The sequence below is a fragment of the Solanum lycopersicum genome, chromosome 4 (genome assembly GCF_036512215.1).
Source record: "Solanum lycopersicum chromosome 4, SLM_r2.1".
NCBI lineage: Eukaryota > Viridiplantae > Streptophyta > Magnoliopsida > Solanales > Solanaceae > Solanum > Solanum lycopersicum.
Window position 1 is genome coordinate 57619429 of NC_090803.1, and position 13705 is coordinate 57633133.

The following is a 13705-nucleotide window of genomic DNA, read 5'->3' on the forward strand; positions in this document are numbered from 1 at the left end:
CATATGCAGATTCATGTGAGTTATTTGTGTGTAAAGCTAATTAAGTATTGAATTTTGATAAATATCTTCATAACCCTATAAAGGTCAAAAATGAATTTATGAGTTTTGGCATGTTGAGTGATTTGTTATTCACTGCCTATTCAACTTCACTTTCTTTGTTTGAATTTTTTTTTAATGAAGCTTTCAGCCAAAAGATAGAAGGGAGGATAACACACCCATGTTAAGAAAGAAAGGAATGAATACAATATCATATTTTGGTTATTTTACTCATGAAATTATATCAACTTTCTTTTCTTTAATTTTAGTTGATTATTTTAGTTATTTTACCCATAGTTTATCCCTCCCTTTCTCCTTTAGAATTTATATTACTCATTACTCACATGTTGTAATATTATTTTTTATCATATCTTTTTCTTTCTCAAGTACAATTTTAACAATACAGTTCCACACAATATAAAAGAAATGTTGAATTACTTTTTTAACTAAAATATATTACAATTATGATGAATTATATCAAATGGCGTTTGTTTAGAAATGTAATATTTATTGTGGTGGTAGGACAAGGGTTAATTGATGATATGGGGCATTAAGTATGTAATCTATGTATTTAATTAAATTACTTGTTTTTTTTATCAAAACATAATATCTATTTAAACCTATTAAAATTTGACAAATTCATAACAAATTTTAACTTATAAACTCAAATTATAATCAATTTAGTACTGATTAAGAATCTTCAAGATCCACACTTCAGATATTGAATGCCATTGATTTTTAAATATATTTATTATATATTGATTAAAAATTTTAAAATACTTATGCTTACTGAAAAGGGATACACGCGCAACGTGCGTGTCCAACTACTAGTATTATTATAAGTGGAAAGTATCAAAGTGAAAAGTTGAATTACTCTTTTGACCTTTCATTAATTAAAATGTTATAAAGTATTTATATTAATTAATTATTAACTACTAATTCAACAGAAAAGTTAATTATTTATTCATCAGTTATGAGTTACACCTCCTCCAATATGACTTTAAAGTATTTTCAGTTTTCTAAGCATCAAGATATTTGCATTTTGCTTAGCATTAAGATGTTTTTCAATTTTATAGATGTATATTTAATTAAATTAAATTAAATGGTACAATAGGTGCATCGAATCTCATTAAATCAACTCCAACACCTGCATCTTGAGAAACCTTTGAGACCTTCTTATTATTGTCAGAGGGCAATGCTTTTGATGATTTAGACATTTCATACAGTCACTCTACCCTTAACTGAAATTTCGGAATGGTTCAAAGAAGCTAAAGAGTCAGAAACGGAATTTAGGAAAACTTCATTAATCTCTCTCTCTCTCTATATATATATATATAGTGTAATCTATTGTCATTTCTATACTTTTATCCTCTCTATATAGTTTTTGATATTTCTTGTATTTGTTTTTCTTTAATATATATCTTATTCTTGTTTTGTTTTTGCTAATTTTAGTTCTTATTTATTTTTCTTCTGTTTTAGTTTTTTACCTTACAATTTTAAATTCTTCACTTCTCATTCACATCATTAGGTAAGTAATAAATACAAATATATAATGTAATCTGTAGAAAAATTGTGATATGTATGATATTTTTTAGTAGTATAATTGATTTAAATTTTAGATTCATACAAAATTATAATTTTTTGGAGTGGAAACATTTTTTGAAGATGTACATTCAATATTTCTAAATAAGATATTTTATTATTTCAACCATTTATATTAAGTTTCTTATTGTGAGTATAGATAGCTTATATTATATTCCATGATATGATTATATTTAAATAATTTAATTAATATTTTCCTGAAATTTACATATGAAAGGACTCGTAATCTTGAATCACACAAAGAAAGTTGTTCGTGCAATTGGATGTTTATATATCGATTAAATTTTCTAATGCCAATAATAATTAACTATCTCTATCACAAATATAGACTATTTTCTTATAAGTGTATCCCATGAGATTAACAATGATACATTATCCACCATAAAAAAACATATGTTGATCAATATTTGTACATCATGAAATATGACTTTTATTCGGCAACAACTTCTTGATATGTATGTGTCTATAAAAAAGAGATGATATTTTCTTACACAAGATACAAACTTTAACATGTATGGAGCACTTGCAAACATTATCACCATTACTTATGTAAAATATAAATTATTTGTTGTTAAAATGTTTAAAAAAATTAAGAACTGTTGTACCAAGTATAAGATATATTAGAACTATATAAGGAAAATATCACATATATCAATTTAATTGATTGTTTATAACTACAAACAACTATAATTCTTTTTCAAAATTTAGTTACTCAATATTACTTGCAAATTTTAGTAGCATCTATATCATATAATTTTTTGTACTAATTAACACAAGACACACGTGCAATGCACGTGCTTAGAGACTAGTATTATTATAAGTGAGAACAAAAAAGTTGAAATACCAAAATAACCCTATATAGTTGAGTTACTACAATAATACCATTATATTATTATTATTGATTATTATTATTATTAATTAGTAATTTAAGTTCCATAACAGAAATTTTTTTACATACCACTAAAATGTCATCGTAATAATTTGAAGTGCATGAGTATTCCTTTTGCCATTATCATTGAGTTGCATTAACAATTTTTTTCTTAATTGCTGAATTTTGAGCACTTAAAATAATTACTGTTTTAGATTAAAAAAACTTAAACATTAGAGCATATGAAGAAAGAGGTTAGAGCATATGGAGAGATTCATACAATATCAATATATAATTGAAGAGAATACATTGTTAGATATCACAATTTATTATTTTTCACTTCTTAGTGACTGTAATTGCTAAACTTTTTAGCTTCTACAATTAAAATACATTCATTCACAACCTTTCATACACACAATTTCTCTCTTTATAAATTGTATAGAAAATACTAGTCCATTACATTTTATATTTTCAAATCTTATAGTTCTTATGTAATCTTATATTCATTGGTCATTTTTTTTCTTATTGATATATTGCTTTGTTTAATTAACTTCTTTCATTTGTATGGAAATATAGTGTTAGATATTTGATAATCTTGACAAATCATATAATTGAAGCAGTAATCTTTTTTTTTTACCAATAAATATAGTGTATCCTACATGATTAAAAGAAAAAGTTTTTATCAATAGAATCAGAAAGTCTTCAGATTCTATTGATCTTGCAACCTTAGTTGAATGTTTTACCAGAAACATCATTTCTATCCTTTAAATATTGTATAATGCATCAATTATTCTAAAATAATTATATCATTTGAAATGTTTGATATTAAATAACGTGGGATACACGTGCAACATACGTGTTCGAGAACTAGTATACTTATACATCTGAAAATCATAAATTTTTTGCCGACTACAGCAAAACACATAAATATAAGAAGGCCACAAAATCTAGAAATTAATTTGCTTGATCTTTTGATACTTTACTTTTTTGTGTCTTTTTCTTTAAGGCCCACCTTTGGTGAGACAAGTGCTTAAGCACAAGTAATCCTTCATTAAGGGGTTGGAAAATAAAAAAATTAGGATTATATCTTGAGTTGGAAAGTCTAACTACAAGTACTAATGAGAAGGACAAGTCACCACCATGAAGAGGTGCATTTTAGGACATACCTTGAGTTAAAATATAAAAATCAAGCGATTAAATGTGTTAATATACTCTTGATTTTTATGGTATGTAATTGTCCATCAAAATAATTGCCAACAAATATTATATTCGCTCTAAGAGGATGTTATTATTTTTCAATCATTAAAAATTGCGTGTGTCTCTCGTAAAATATTATCTTAAAACTTATTATTTAGAGAAGGTTAAAATTAAAGATACATCCTGATAGGTGATAATCATTCATTGCATGCTTTGTAATTATGTAATCATATTAATTTTTATATTTCTTTGTTTTAGAAGTTCGTAATTTCCTTCCATTTTTTTGTGTATCAATTTTTTTTCCGAAAAATTTAAGTTGAATCATATAATTTAATTATGTAATCATATTAATTTTTATATTTCTTTGTTTTAGAAGTTCGTAATTTCCTTCTATTTTTTTGTGTATCAATTTTTTTTCCGAAAAATTTAAGTTGAATCATACAATTTTAAATTATTTTAGAAACATAGAGCAAAAATAAGACTTCAATAAATTTCCTTTTCTAACTTTAAATTCAAACATTAATTTCAAATTCAACTCAAATGTACTAAATCTTAAATTAAAGAAAAAAAGTACTAAACCTTAGTATAAGGTCATATACATTCTTTATAACAAAATTTATTTCTATTAATATAAATTTTCAATTACCCATTTATACTTATTATTTGAATTTATTTTTTCCAAAAAAAGTAATTCTTTTTTTCTTTTTTATATTGAATATAAAAGAAAAGGGGAAGCGCTAGTCAATTCAAAATGTTGATCCTCCATTGTCAGTTCCTAATGCATATCTAAACAGTTTCTTCTTGGTATTCTTGAAGTAGAAGAAGACTACGACCTAGAAAAGGTGTTCATCTTTGGCTAATTCATCGGGGTTGGAGAATAATCAAACCGAAAAATTGAATGTTGGAGCGAAGAAACAACCGGTACTTTCTTATATGACGAATCATATAAAAATGGGATTTCTCATTCCTCCAAACTTGTAAGTCTTTCTTTGTTTTTGGTCTCTGTTTATCATGTGTACTTGTAGAAAATAATTGGAGTACTGGGTTTTGTGTATTTTTTTTATTACTAGTTTGTTCATTCACTTTTTTGTATGTTTGGTTATGGGGCTTCTTGCGTTAATTTGTGTACAGATGGAAAATGTAGGTGGTTTTTGTGATTTTTTTCTGGGGTTTTCTTTCTTGGATTAAATAAGTAAAATGTAGGAGGATTTTGTGATTTCTTTTTCTGGAGTTTTCTTCCTTGGATCAAATAAGTAAAACAGCTAATATAGTATCATTATATATAACACAAGACATATTCATAAATGAACTAATCAACATATAGTATCAACAATACGACATGATCATCATATATATATATACACACACACATCATTATATTATCATAATATAAACATAAAAGAACCTCCTCCTAAGACTCCCCTCAAGACTAACTAGTGCAATTGTCTAGGTAGAGTCCCATACCCCTACCTAGACTAAGCTAGACCCCTTAGGTTATCCAAGTTAGAGTTCAAGTCCTTTAATTCGTTTTTAACTTTTGGGAACATCTTTCCCTAACCGACATAGACAACATGAGCTAGTGTGTAATCCGGTGTTATAAGACCCTACACCGAAAGAAGGCGGACTACTTGCCAAGGTAGTACCAAAACATAAAACGTAGCAACTACGTAGATCCACTAGCTAGTATTCCTATGGGAGGCAACATAGTTCAAGAACTAGGAGATTTAGTTGGGATCCTCTTTATGCACCATGCATTATGATCTCCAATCTCAAGAGTGATGTAGTGCTCCTATCTTTCCTATGTGGGAAGGGACACTCCTCTATCTAGTTCACTCGGTGCTAAGATAGAGTCCCTTTTTGAAATGTCTTTAAGCCTTTAATTATCAATCATATTTAGGCCATAGGGTCTACCCCTTGTATAATCATCATCATCAATATCTCAACAAGACTTGTGTGAGTTTAAGTCCTTTCATCACAATTCATATAAGTGAGGTTAACCCTTTAGCATTTCATAACATTTTAAGGCACATTGATAGTTTTCACCATCCTTATAGCACATACACCTTAATCAACCTCACAACATAGTCAAGACATTTCAATTCAACATCATACCTCCCTATAATCTTAATATAAGGCATACTTCAATGTAATATCATAGCTTAACAACAATTAATCACAATTGGAAATAAAGATAAAGATTCTAAGACTTACCAAATTTTTCTCATAGTCTAATATCAAAGTCTTACCATCAACCCCTAATTCAACCCAACTCGGGGAGTAACATCATAACACAATAATAATCAATAGAATAACAAGGCCAATTGCATCTCTGTAACACAATTCATCTTTAGATCACAACTTGAGACAAAATACATAGGCTAATTTCACATTACAATTCATAACCTAAATTACGTCTCAAGAACTAGCATGATAGGCCTATAGTTCATCTTACTTCAACCATAATAGCACCATAGGATAGTAATCTAATCAACAACCAACTCAATTGAATGATCAACATACAACATAGGTCAAGATCACTACCTAGGGTTAGGGATAGAGGACCATGCTCTTCAATTTGATCAAACCATCAATAATTATCATAAAAAAGTTGAATTACATGTAAATCTACTCAATACAACCCTAAGAATCCACTAACAACTCAATCCATAACTTCAATTTCGTAATTAAATGAAACCCATAAGAAAACTCAACTTTTTGAAAAGGAACCCTTTGAGGAAAGGATCTCAAAGGTGAATAGAACCCATACCTTAATGTTTCTCAACAATTTGATGAAGAATCCACCCTTTTCCAGCCCCCAAACCCTAGTTCTTGCTAGCCTTCAATGGTAAGTTCTTATAGAGAGAGAAATAAGAGAGAAGGAAGAGAGTTTATTTTGAGAGTTGCTTTTAGGTTAATGAGGGTTAAGGGTATTTGTAGAGGGGATTAATTAAGTTACTTAGTTTTCCTTTAATCACTATATAGCCCCTAAACCATTTAATTATTTTAAATGAAAATCTTAAAATCCATCAAAGAAATTCGACCCCTCACCGACGAGACCCCATCGACGGTCCGTCGGTGGGTCGACGGACAACTCCCTCCATCCTGCACTTCCGTCGTCTCTATTAGAGACTTTGTAGGCGAGGCTTCCTCCATTTTTTCTAAGTATGGGATGATGGTGGCCTCGACGCCCCGTCGTCCCCTTTCGTCGAGTGTAACAGTAGCTAGATTAAACAAGGGCCTTCACAATCTTTCTAAGTGAGGGACGACGGTGACCCTCGACGCCCCATTGGGCCTCTTACGGACCGTCGTCTGCCCCGTCGATGCACATTGCCCGTCAGTGCTGCATCAAACTGCAGGGGTTCTCCTCGAGGGCACCTTGGTTGGTCCTTGGGAGTCGTACTCAGACGTTCCAATCATGAAACAACAAAAACACCCATTATCTACCTTTCCATCCATTTTTCGTACATTTTTTACCCCTAAAAGTTAGTAAAAAGGGTAAGGCACACTAACACCTCTTTGAACCAACTTCCCGGATATTTTGGTTCTTAAACCTTCTAAATGACCTATATTCATTAAAAATGGACTTAGAAACAGTGTTTATACTTAATGACACCTATGTTAGGACTTTCCATGAGTCTCGGATTTTCAAGGTGTTACAGTAATGGGGCCTCTGGGCGGGGCGCCTCGAGGCTGGGGGTTGATGGGGGGTCTTTGGGTAGGGCTCCTTGAAGGTGAGGGTAGGGAAGGGGGGGAGGGTGTGGGGGCCACGATGTTGGGTTCCTCGAGGCAGGGGGTGAGGGTATGGTGTGGCTTCAGGGCTGGACGCCTCAAGGTCGGGGTGGGTGTGGGTGTGGGGGTATGGTCTGGCCTCAGGGCAAGATGCATCGAGGCCGGGGTGGGGGTCCCCTCAGGTTGAACAGGCGCTTTAGTTGATATCTATACTATTAGAAAGGATTATGTCATGTACAAGTCAATTTTTTTTTTATCTTGTGCTTGCTTATTGACCTAGGATTTCCATTTTCTTCTTTTTCTTTGATTATCTAGCCATAATTTTTCATACCTTTCCTTGAGACAATCTGTCAATACCTTTGCATCTGCAACAAGGCTTCCATGTTGACCTCTAATTCACAAGGACTTGTCTAAAAAAAAATTCTGTTGAGTTTACTCTAATTTTGAGGCTTATAGCTTTAAGTTGAGATTTGATGGATGTTGGTCTTAAAATTAATCTGGGCTGAATCCATCGGTAGCTCCTTAAATTTGACACCAATTTTCACTTAGACACTTCAAGTAGGCTTTATTCATGGCCGCTGTGTTATTTTGACACTTTTTTGCCAATCAGCTAAAATTATAAAGTGTATAACACACTTGCGGATGACATGACATGATGACTAATTAAAAAGCTGACATGTGACATTTGAATGTAAAAATAATAATTTTAAAATAAATTATTAAAAAATAATTAATTTTTCAGTAAAAATAAATTAATTAAAATTATCTATTTTCTACCATCCCACCCCACCTTATATCACCCTATCCTTACCCCATCTGCCTCACGTCCCTTTTGCCTCCCCAACTTTACAACCATTTTCTTGATTCTTCTTCCAATTTTTTTTTTAAAATCATTAGATTTTAGGTTTTTTTAATTTATTTTGAAAATTATATGTGACACTCTTCTAACTATTTTGAAAAAAATATGTCTTGTTCTAAAAAATCTTTTCAAAATTAGTGGTAGGGCTAAAAAGTGAAGAAGAAGAATGAAAAAGTATTCAAAAATATTCAAAAAGAAGATCCTCACGCGCTCAAAATGGGTGTAACACACAATATGTCAATTCAGCAAAAAGTGTCAATTTTAGGGGCTACCGATGGGTCAACCATTAATGTGACAAGTTATAAGTTGTAGTTTAGTTCTGAAATTTTGTTTGCTTATCTAGTCTCTATACATTACAATCTTATTTGTGTAGACAGAAGAAGACATTGTTTTCAGTTTTGTAAATGAATCTCGAATTGTTTTATACAATCTTCATTCAATTTGTCTTGTCTTGGTTATTTATGTTTTGGTTTCCATTGTAGTTCAGAGTAAACAGGAAATCAAGAAACCGAAGTATGTGCAAGATTCTGTTGGATCTTGTTCACATTTGAAACAAGTGAATGGCTTAGAGGAATGAAAAGTTGTCTGCTGCGCAGTTAGAAATGACTAATAGGGAGAACCTGGTGAAACAGCACGCTAAAGTTTAAGCTGTCTCAGGTGATGCTTACTGCTGAAAACAGGGCATCACATTTGGATGGTGCACTGAAGGAGTGGATGCGGCAGATACGTAATTTGAAAGAAGAGCATGATGTGATTCAGAATAAAGCCAAACAGTTTGACATAATGAAGCATGAGTTTGAAGCAAAGATAGCTAACTTGGACCAGATATTTCATTTGATAGTGTGCAGAAGTTCCATAAAGAGGAAACAAAGATATTGAAAGAAGCTTTGGCACACCAAAACAGTGAATTACAAGCATCCAGGAGTATGTTTTGCAAGACATCCAGCAAGCTTCTGAGTTTGGATGCACAGCTGCAACCAAAATTTGAATAGAAAAGCCCACAAAAGTCCACCATTCGACAAGGTTGGCTTCCATGTCAACAATTACATATTGTAGGTCAAGTTATTGTAAATGTGGACAGAATAAAGGAAATAGTTTTACAATTACATACTGTAGTGTCAAAGTTTTTGTAGTGACCTTGCAAATGTATATGTATTGTTCAGTAATGTGAGTTTCCCTCTATCTCTTGCAATGTTACCTGATATTCTGTTCATGGATAGGTCTAATATGTTAAGACCAGCGAGGGACACGAAAGAGGAAGGAACTGTTACTTGAAGATTGTTTCCATTAAGATTAACCATTTCTAGTGGTGGACAGTTGCCAATAGCTGGAGATTGTTTCGATTTTCTTATCTATTTTATTTTCAATTAATATACTTGAAGATTGTTTCAATTTTTTTATCTATTTTATTCTCAATTTGTTTCGAGAGTTAATAATTTTTTAAGATAAAACTTTTTAATGAGTAAAATGATACGGAAACTTTTATCTATTAATAGATAAAATATTGAACGTACTATATTAATTATTATTTTTCGATAAGCGAGTCAACTTAAAGATGAAGAATTGAGGTGTAATATGTTTACAATAATTAATCATATGAAACCACATCAAAAAAATAGGTCTAAGACGAACCATAGAGTAGGACCAGGGCCAACCGGATGCATAGACAAGGTCTTGACAGACATCCACAAAAATTTTTGGCATTTTTGACGTCGGAATCCGGATCACCCGAAGAATAGTTTGCTATAACACACAAAAATAGTTGAAATGAGGGGTATGCTCGCTTAGGGGCTCGTTTGACCTTCAAAATGGGTCGGACGGGCCGTGAGGGTCAACCGGATGCATAGACAAGGTCTTGACGGACGTCCACAAAAAAATTTGGCATTTTTGACGTCGGAATCCGGATCACCCAAAAAATGGTTTGCTATAGCACACAAAAATCGTCGAAATGAGGGGTATGCTCGCTTCGGGGCACGTTTGACCTTCAAAATGGGTCGGACGGGCATTGAGGTCCAACCACATGCATAGACAAGGTCTTGACGGACATCCACAAAAAAATTTGGCATTATTGACGTCGGAATCCGGATCACCCAAAAAAATGGTTTGCTATACCACACGAAATTCGTCGAAATGAGGGGTATGCTCACTTCGGGGCTCGTTTGACCTTAAAAATGGGTCGGATGGGCCGTGAGGGACAACCGGATGCATAGACAAGGTCTTAACGGACGTCCACAAAAAAATTTGGCATTTTTAACGTCGGAATCTGGATCACCCAAAAAATGGTTTGTTATAGCACACGAAAATCATCGAAATGAGGGGTATGCTCGCTTCAGGACTCGTTTGACCTTCAAAATGGGTCGGACGGTCCGTGAGGGCCAACCGGATGCATAGACAAGGTCTTGATGGACGTCCACAAAAAAATTTGGCATTTTTGACGTCGGAATAAGGATCACCCAAAAAATGGTTTGCTATAGCACACGAAAATCGTTGAAATGAGAGGTATGCTTGCTTCCGGGCTCGTTTGAACTTCAAAATGGGTCGGACGAGCCGTGAAGGACAACCGGATGCATAAACAAGGTCTTGACGGACGTCTACAAAAAAATTTGGCATTTTTGACGTCGGAATTTGGATAACCCAAAAAATGGTTTGCTATAGCACACGAAAATCGTCGAAATGAGGGGTATGCTCGCTTCGGGGCTCGTTTGACCTTCAAAATGGATCGGACAGGCCGTGAGGGCCAACCGGATGCATAGACAAGGTCTTGACGGACGTCCAAAAAAAATTTGGCATTTTTAACGTCGAAATCCAGATCACCCAAAAAATAGTTTGCTATAGCACAAGAAAATCATCGAAATAAGGGGTATGCTCGCTTCGGGGCTCGTTTGACCCTCAAAATGGGTCGGACGGGCTGTGAGTTGCAACCTGATGCATAGAAAAGGTCTTGAAGGATGTCCACAAAAACATTTGGCATTTTTGACGTCGGAATCTGGATCACCCAAAAAATGGTTTGCTATAGCACATGAAAATTGTCGAAATGAGGGGTATGCTCGCTTCGGGGCTCGTTTGACCTTCAAAATGGGTTGGACGGGCCGTGAGGGCCAACCACATGCATAGAAAAGGTCTTGACGGACGTCCACAAAAAAATTTGGCATTTTTGACGTCGGAATCCGGATCACTCAAAAAATGGTCTGCTATAGCACACGAAAATCGTCGAAATGAAGGGTATGCTCGGTTTGGGGCTCGTTTGACCTTCAAAATGGGTCGGACGGGCCGTGAGGCCCAACCGGATGCATATACAAGATCTTGACGGACGTTCACACAAAATTTTGGCATTTTTGACGTCGAAATCCGAATCACCTAAAAAATGGTTTGCAATAGCACACGAAAATCGTTGAAATGAGGGGTATGCTCGCTTCGGGGCTCGGTTGACCTTTATAATGGGTCGTACGGGCCGTGAGGTCCAACTGGATGCATAGAAAAGGTCTTGACGGACGTCTACAAAAAAATTTGGCATTTTTGACGTTGGAATCCGGATAACCCAAAAAATGGTTTGCAATAGCACACGATAATCATCGAAAAGAGGGGTATGCTTGCTTCGGGGCTCGTTTGACCTTCAAAATGGGACGGACGGGCTGTGAGGGCCAACCGGATCCATAAAAAATTGGGCATTTTTCACGTCCGAATCTTTATCACCCAAAAAATGGTTTGCTATAGCACACGAAAATCATCAAAATGAAGGGTATGCTCGTTTCGGGGCTCGTTTGGCCTTAAAAATTGGTCGGACGGGCTGTGAGGTCCAATCGGATGCATAGACAAGGTCATGACGGATGTCCATAAAAAAATTTGGCATTTTTGACGTCGGAATCTGGATCACCCAAAAAATGGTTTGCTATAGCACACGAAAGTAGTCGAAATGAGGGGTATGCTCACTTCGAGGCTCGTTTGACCTTCAAAATGGGTCGGACGGGCCGTGAGTTGCAACCTGATGCATAGAAAATATCTTTACGGACGTCCACAAAAAAATTTGGCATTTTTGACGTCGGAATCCGGATCACCCAAAAAATGGTTTGCTATTGCACACGAATATCGTTGAAATGAGGGGTATGCTCGCTTCGAGGCTCGTTTGACCTTCAAAATGGGTGTGACGGGCAGTGAGGGCCAACCGGATGCATAGACAAGGTCTTGACGGACGTCCACAAAAAAATTTGGCATTTTTGACGTTGGAATCCGGATCACCCAAAAAATGGTTTGCTATAGGACACGATAATTGTCGAAATGAGGGGTATGCTCGCTTCGGGGCTCGTTTGAACTTTAAAATGGGTCGGACGGGTTTTGAGGGCCAACCGGATGCATAGTAAAGGTCTTTATGGACGTCCACAAAAAAAATTGGCATTTTTGACGTCGGAATGCGGATCACCCAAAAAATGGTTTGCTATAGCATATGATAATTGTCGAAATGAGGGGTATGCTCGCTTCGGGCCTTGTTTGACCTTCCAAATGGGTCGGACGGGCCTTGATGGCCAACCATATGCATAGACAAGGACTTGACGGACGTACACAAAACAATTTGGCATTTTTGACGTCAGAATCCGGATCACCCAAAAAATGGTTTGCTATAGCACATAAAAATCGTCGAAATGAGGGGTATGCTCGCTTCGGGGCTTGTTTGACCTTCAAAATGGGTCGGACGGGCCGTGAGGGCCAACCGGTTGAATAGAAAAGGTCTTGATGGAAGTACACAAATTTTTTTGGCATTTTTGACATCGGAATCCGGGTCATTCAAAAATTGGTTTGCTATAGCACACGAAAACCATCGAAATTAGGGGGTATGCTCGCTTTGGGACTCGTTTGACCATCAAAATTTGTCAGACGGGCCGTGAGGGCCAACCTGATGCATAGACAAGGTCTTGATGGACGTCCACAAAAAAAAATTGGAATTTTTGACGTCGGAATCTGGATCACCGAAAAATTGGTTTGATATAGCACACGATAATTGTCGAAATGAGGGGTATGCTTGCTTCGAGGATCGTTTGACCTTCAAAATGGGATAGACGGGCTGTGAGGGCCAATCGGATGCATATACAAGGTCTTGACGGACGTCCACAAAATATTTGGCATTTTTGACATCGGAATCTTCATCACCGAAAAAATGGTTTACTATAGCACACGAAAATCGTCGAAATGAGGGGTATGCTCGCTTCGGGGCTCGTTTGGCCTTAAAAATTGGTCGGACGGGCCGTGAGGTCCAATCGGATGCATAGACAAGGTCATGACGAACGTCCACAAAAAAATTTGGCATTTTGGACGTTGGAATCCGGATCACCCAAAAAATGGTTTGCTATAGGACACGATAATTGTCGAAATGAGGGGTATGCTCGCTTCGGGGCTCGTTTGAACTTTAAAATGGGTCGGAC

General features: G+C 35.1%; 1 long non-coding RNA gene across 1 annotated transcript; it reads left to right on the forward strand.

The window, feature by feature from the left end:
* The first annotated feature begins 4454 nt into the window (after window positions 1-4454).
* On the forward strand, window positions 4455-9493 carry LOC104647122 (uncharacterized). The gene is made up of 2 exons (XR_741227.4): window positions 4455-4680; window positions 8774-9493. It is a non-coding gene; the product is annotated as an uncharacterized lncRNA (long non-coding RNA).
* Window positions 9494-13705: the final 4212 nt, after the last annotated feature.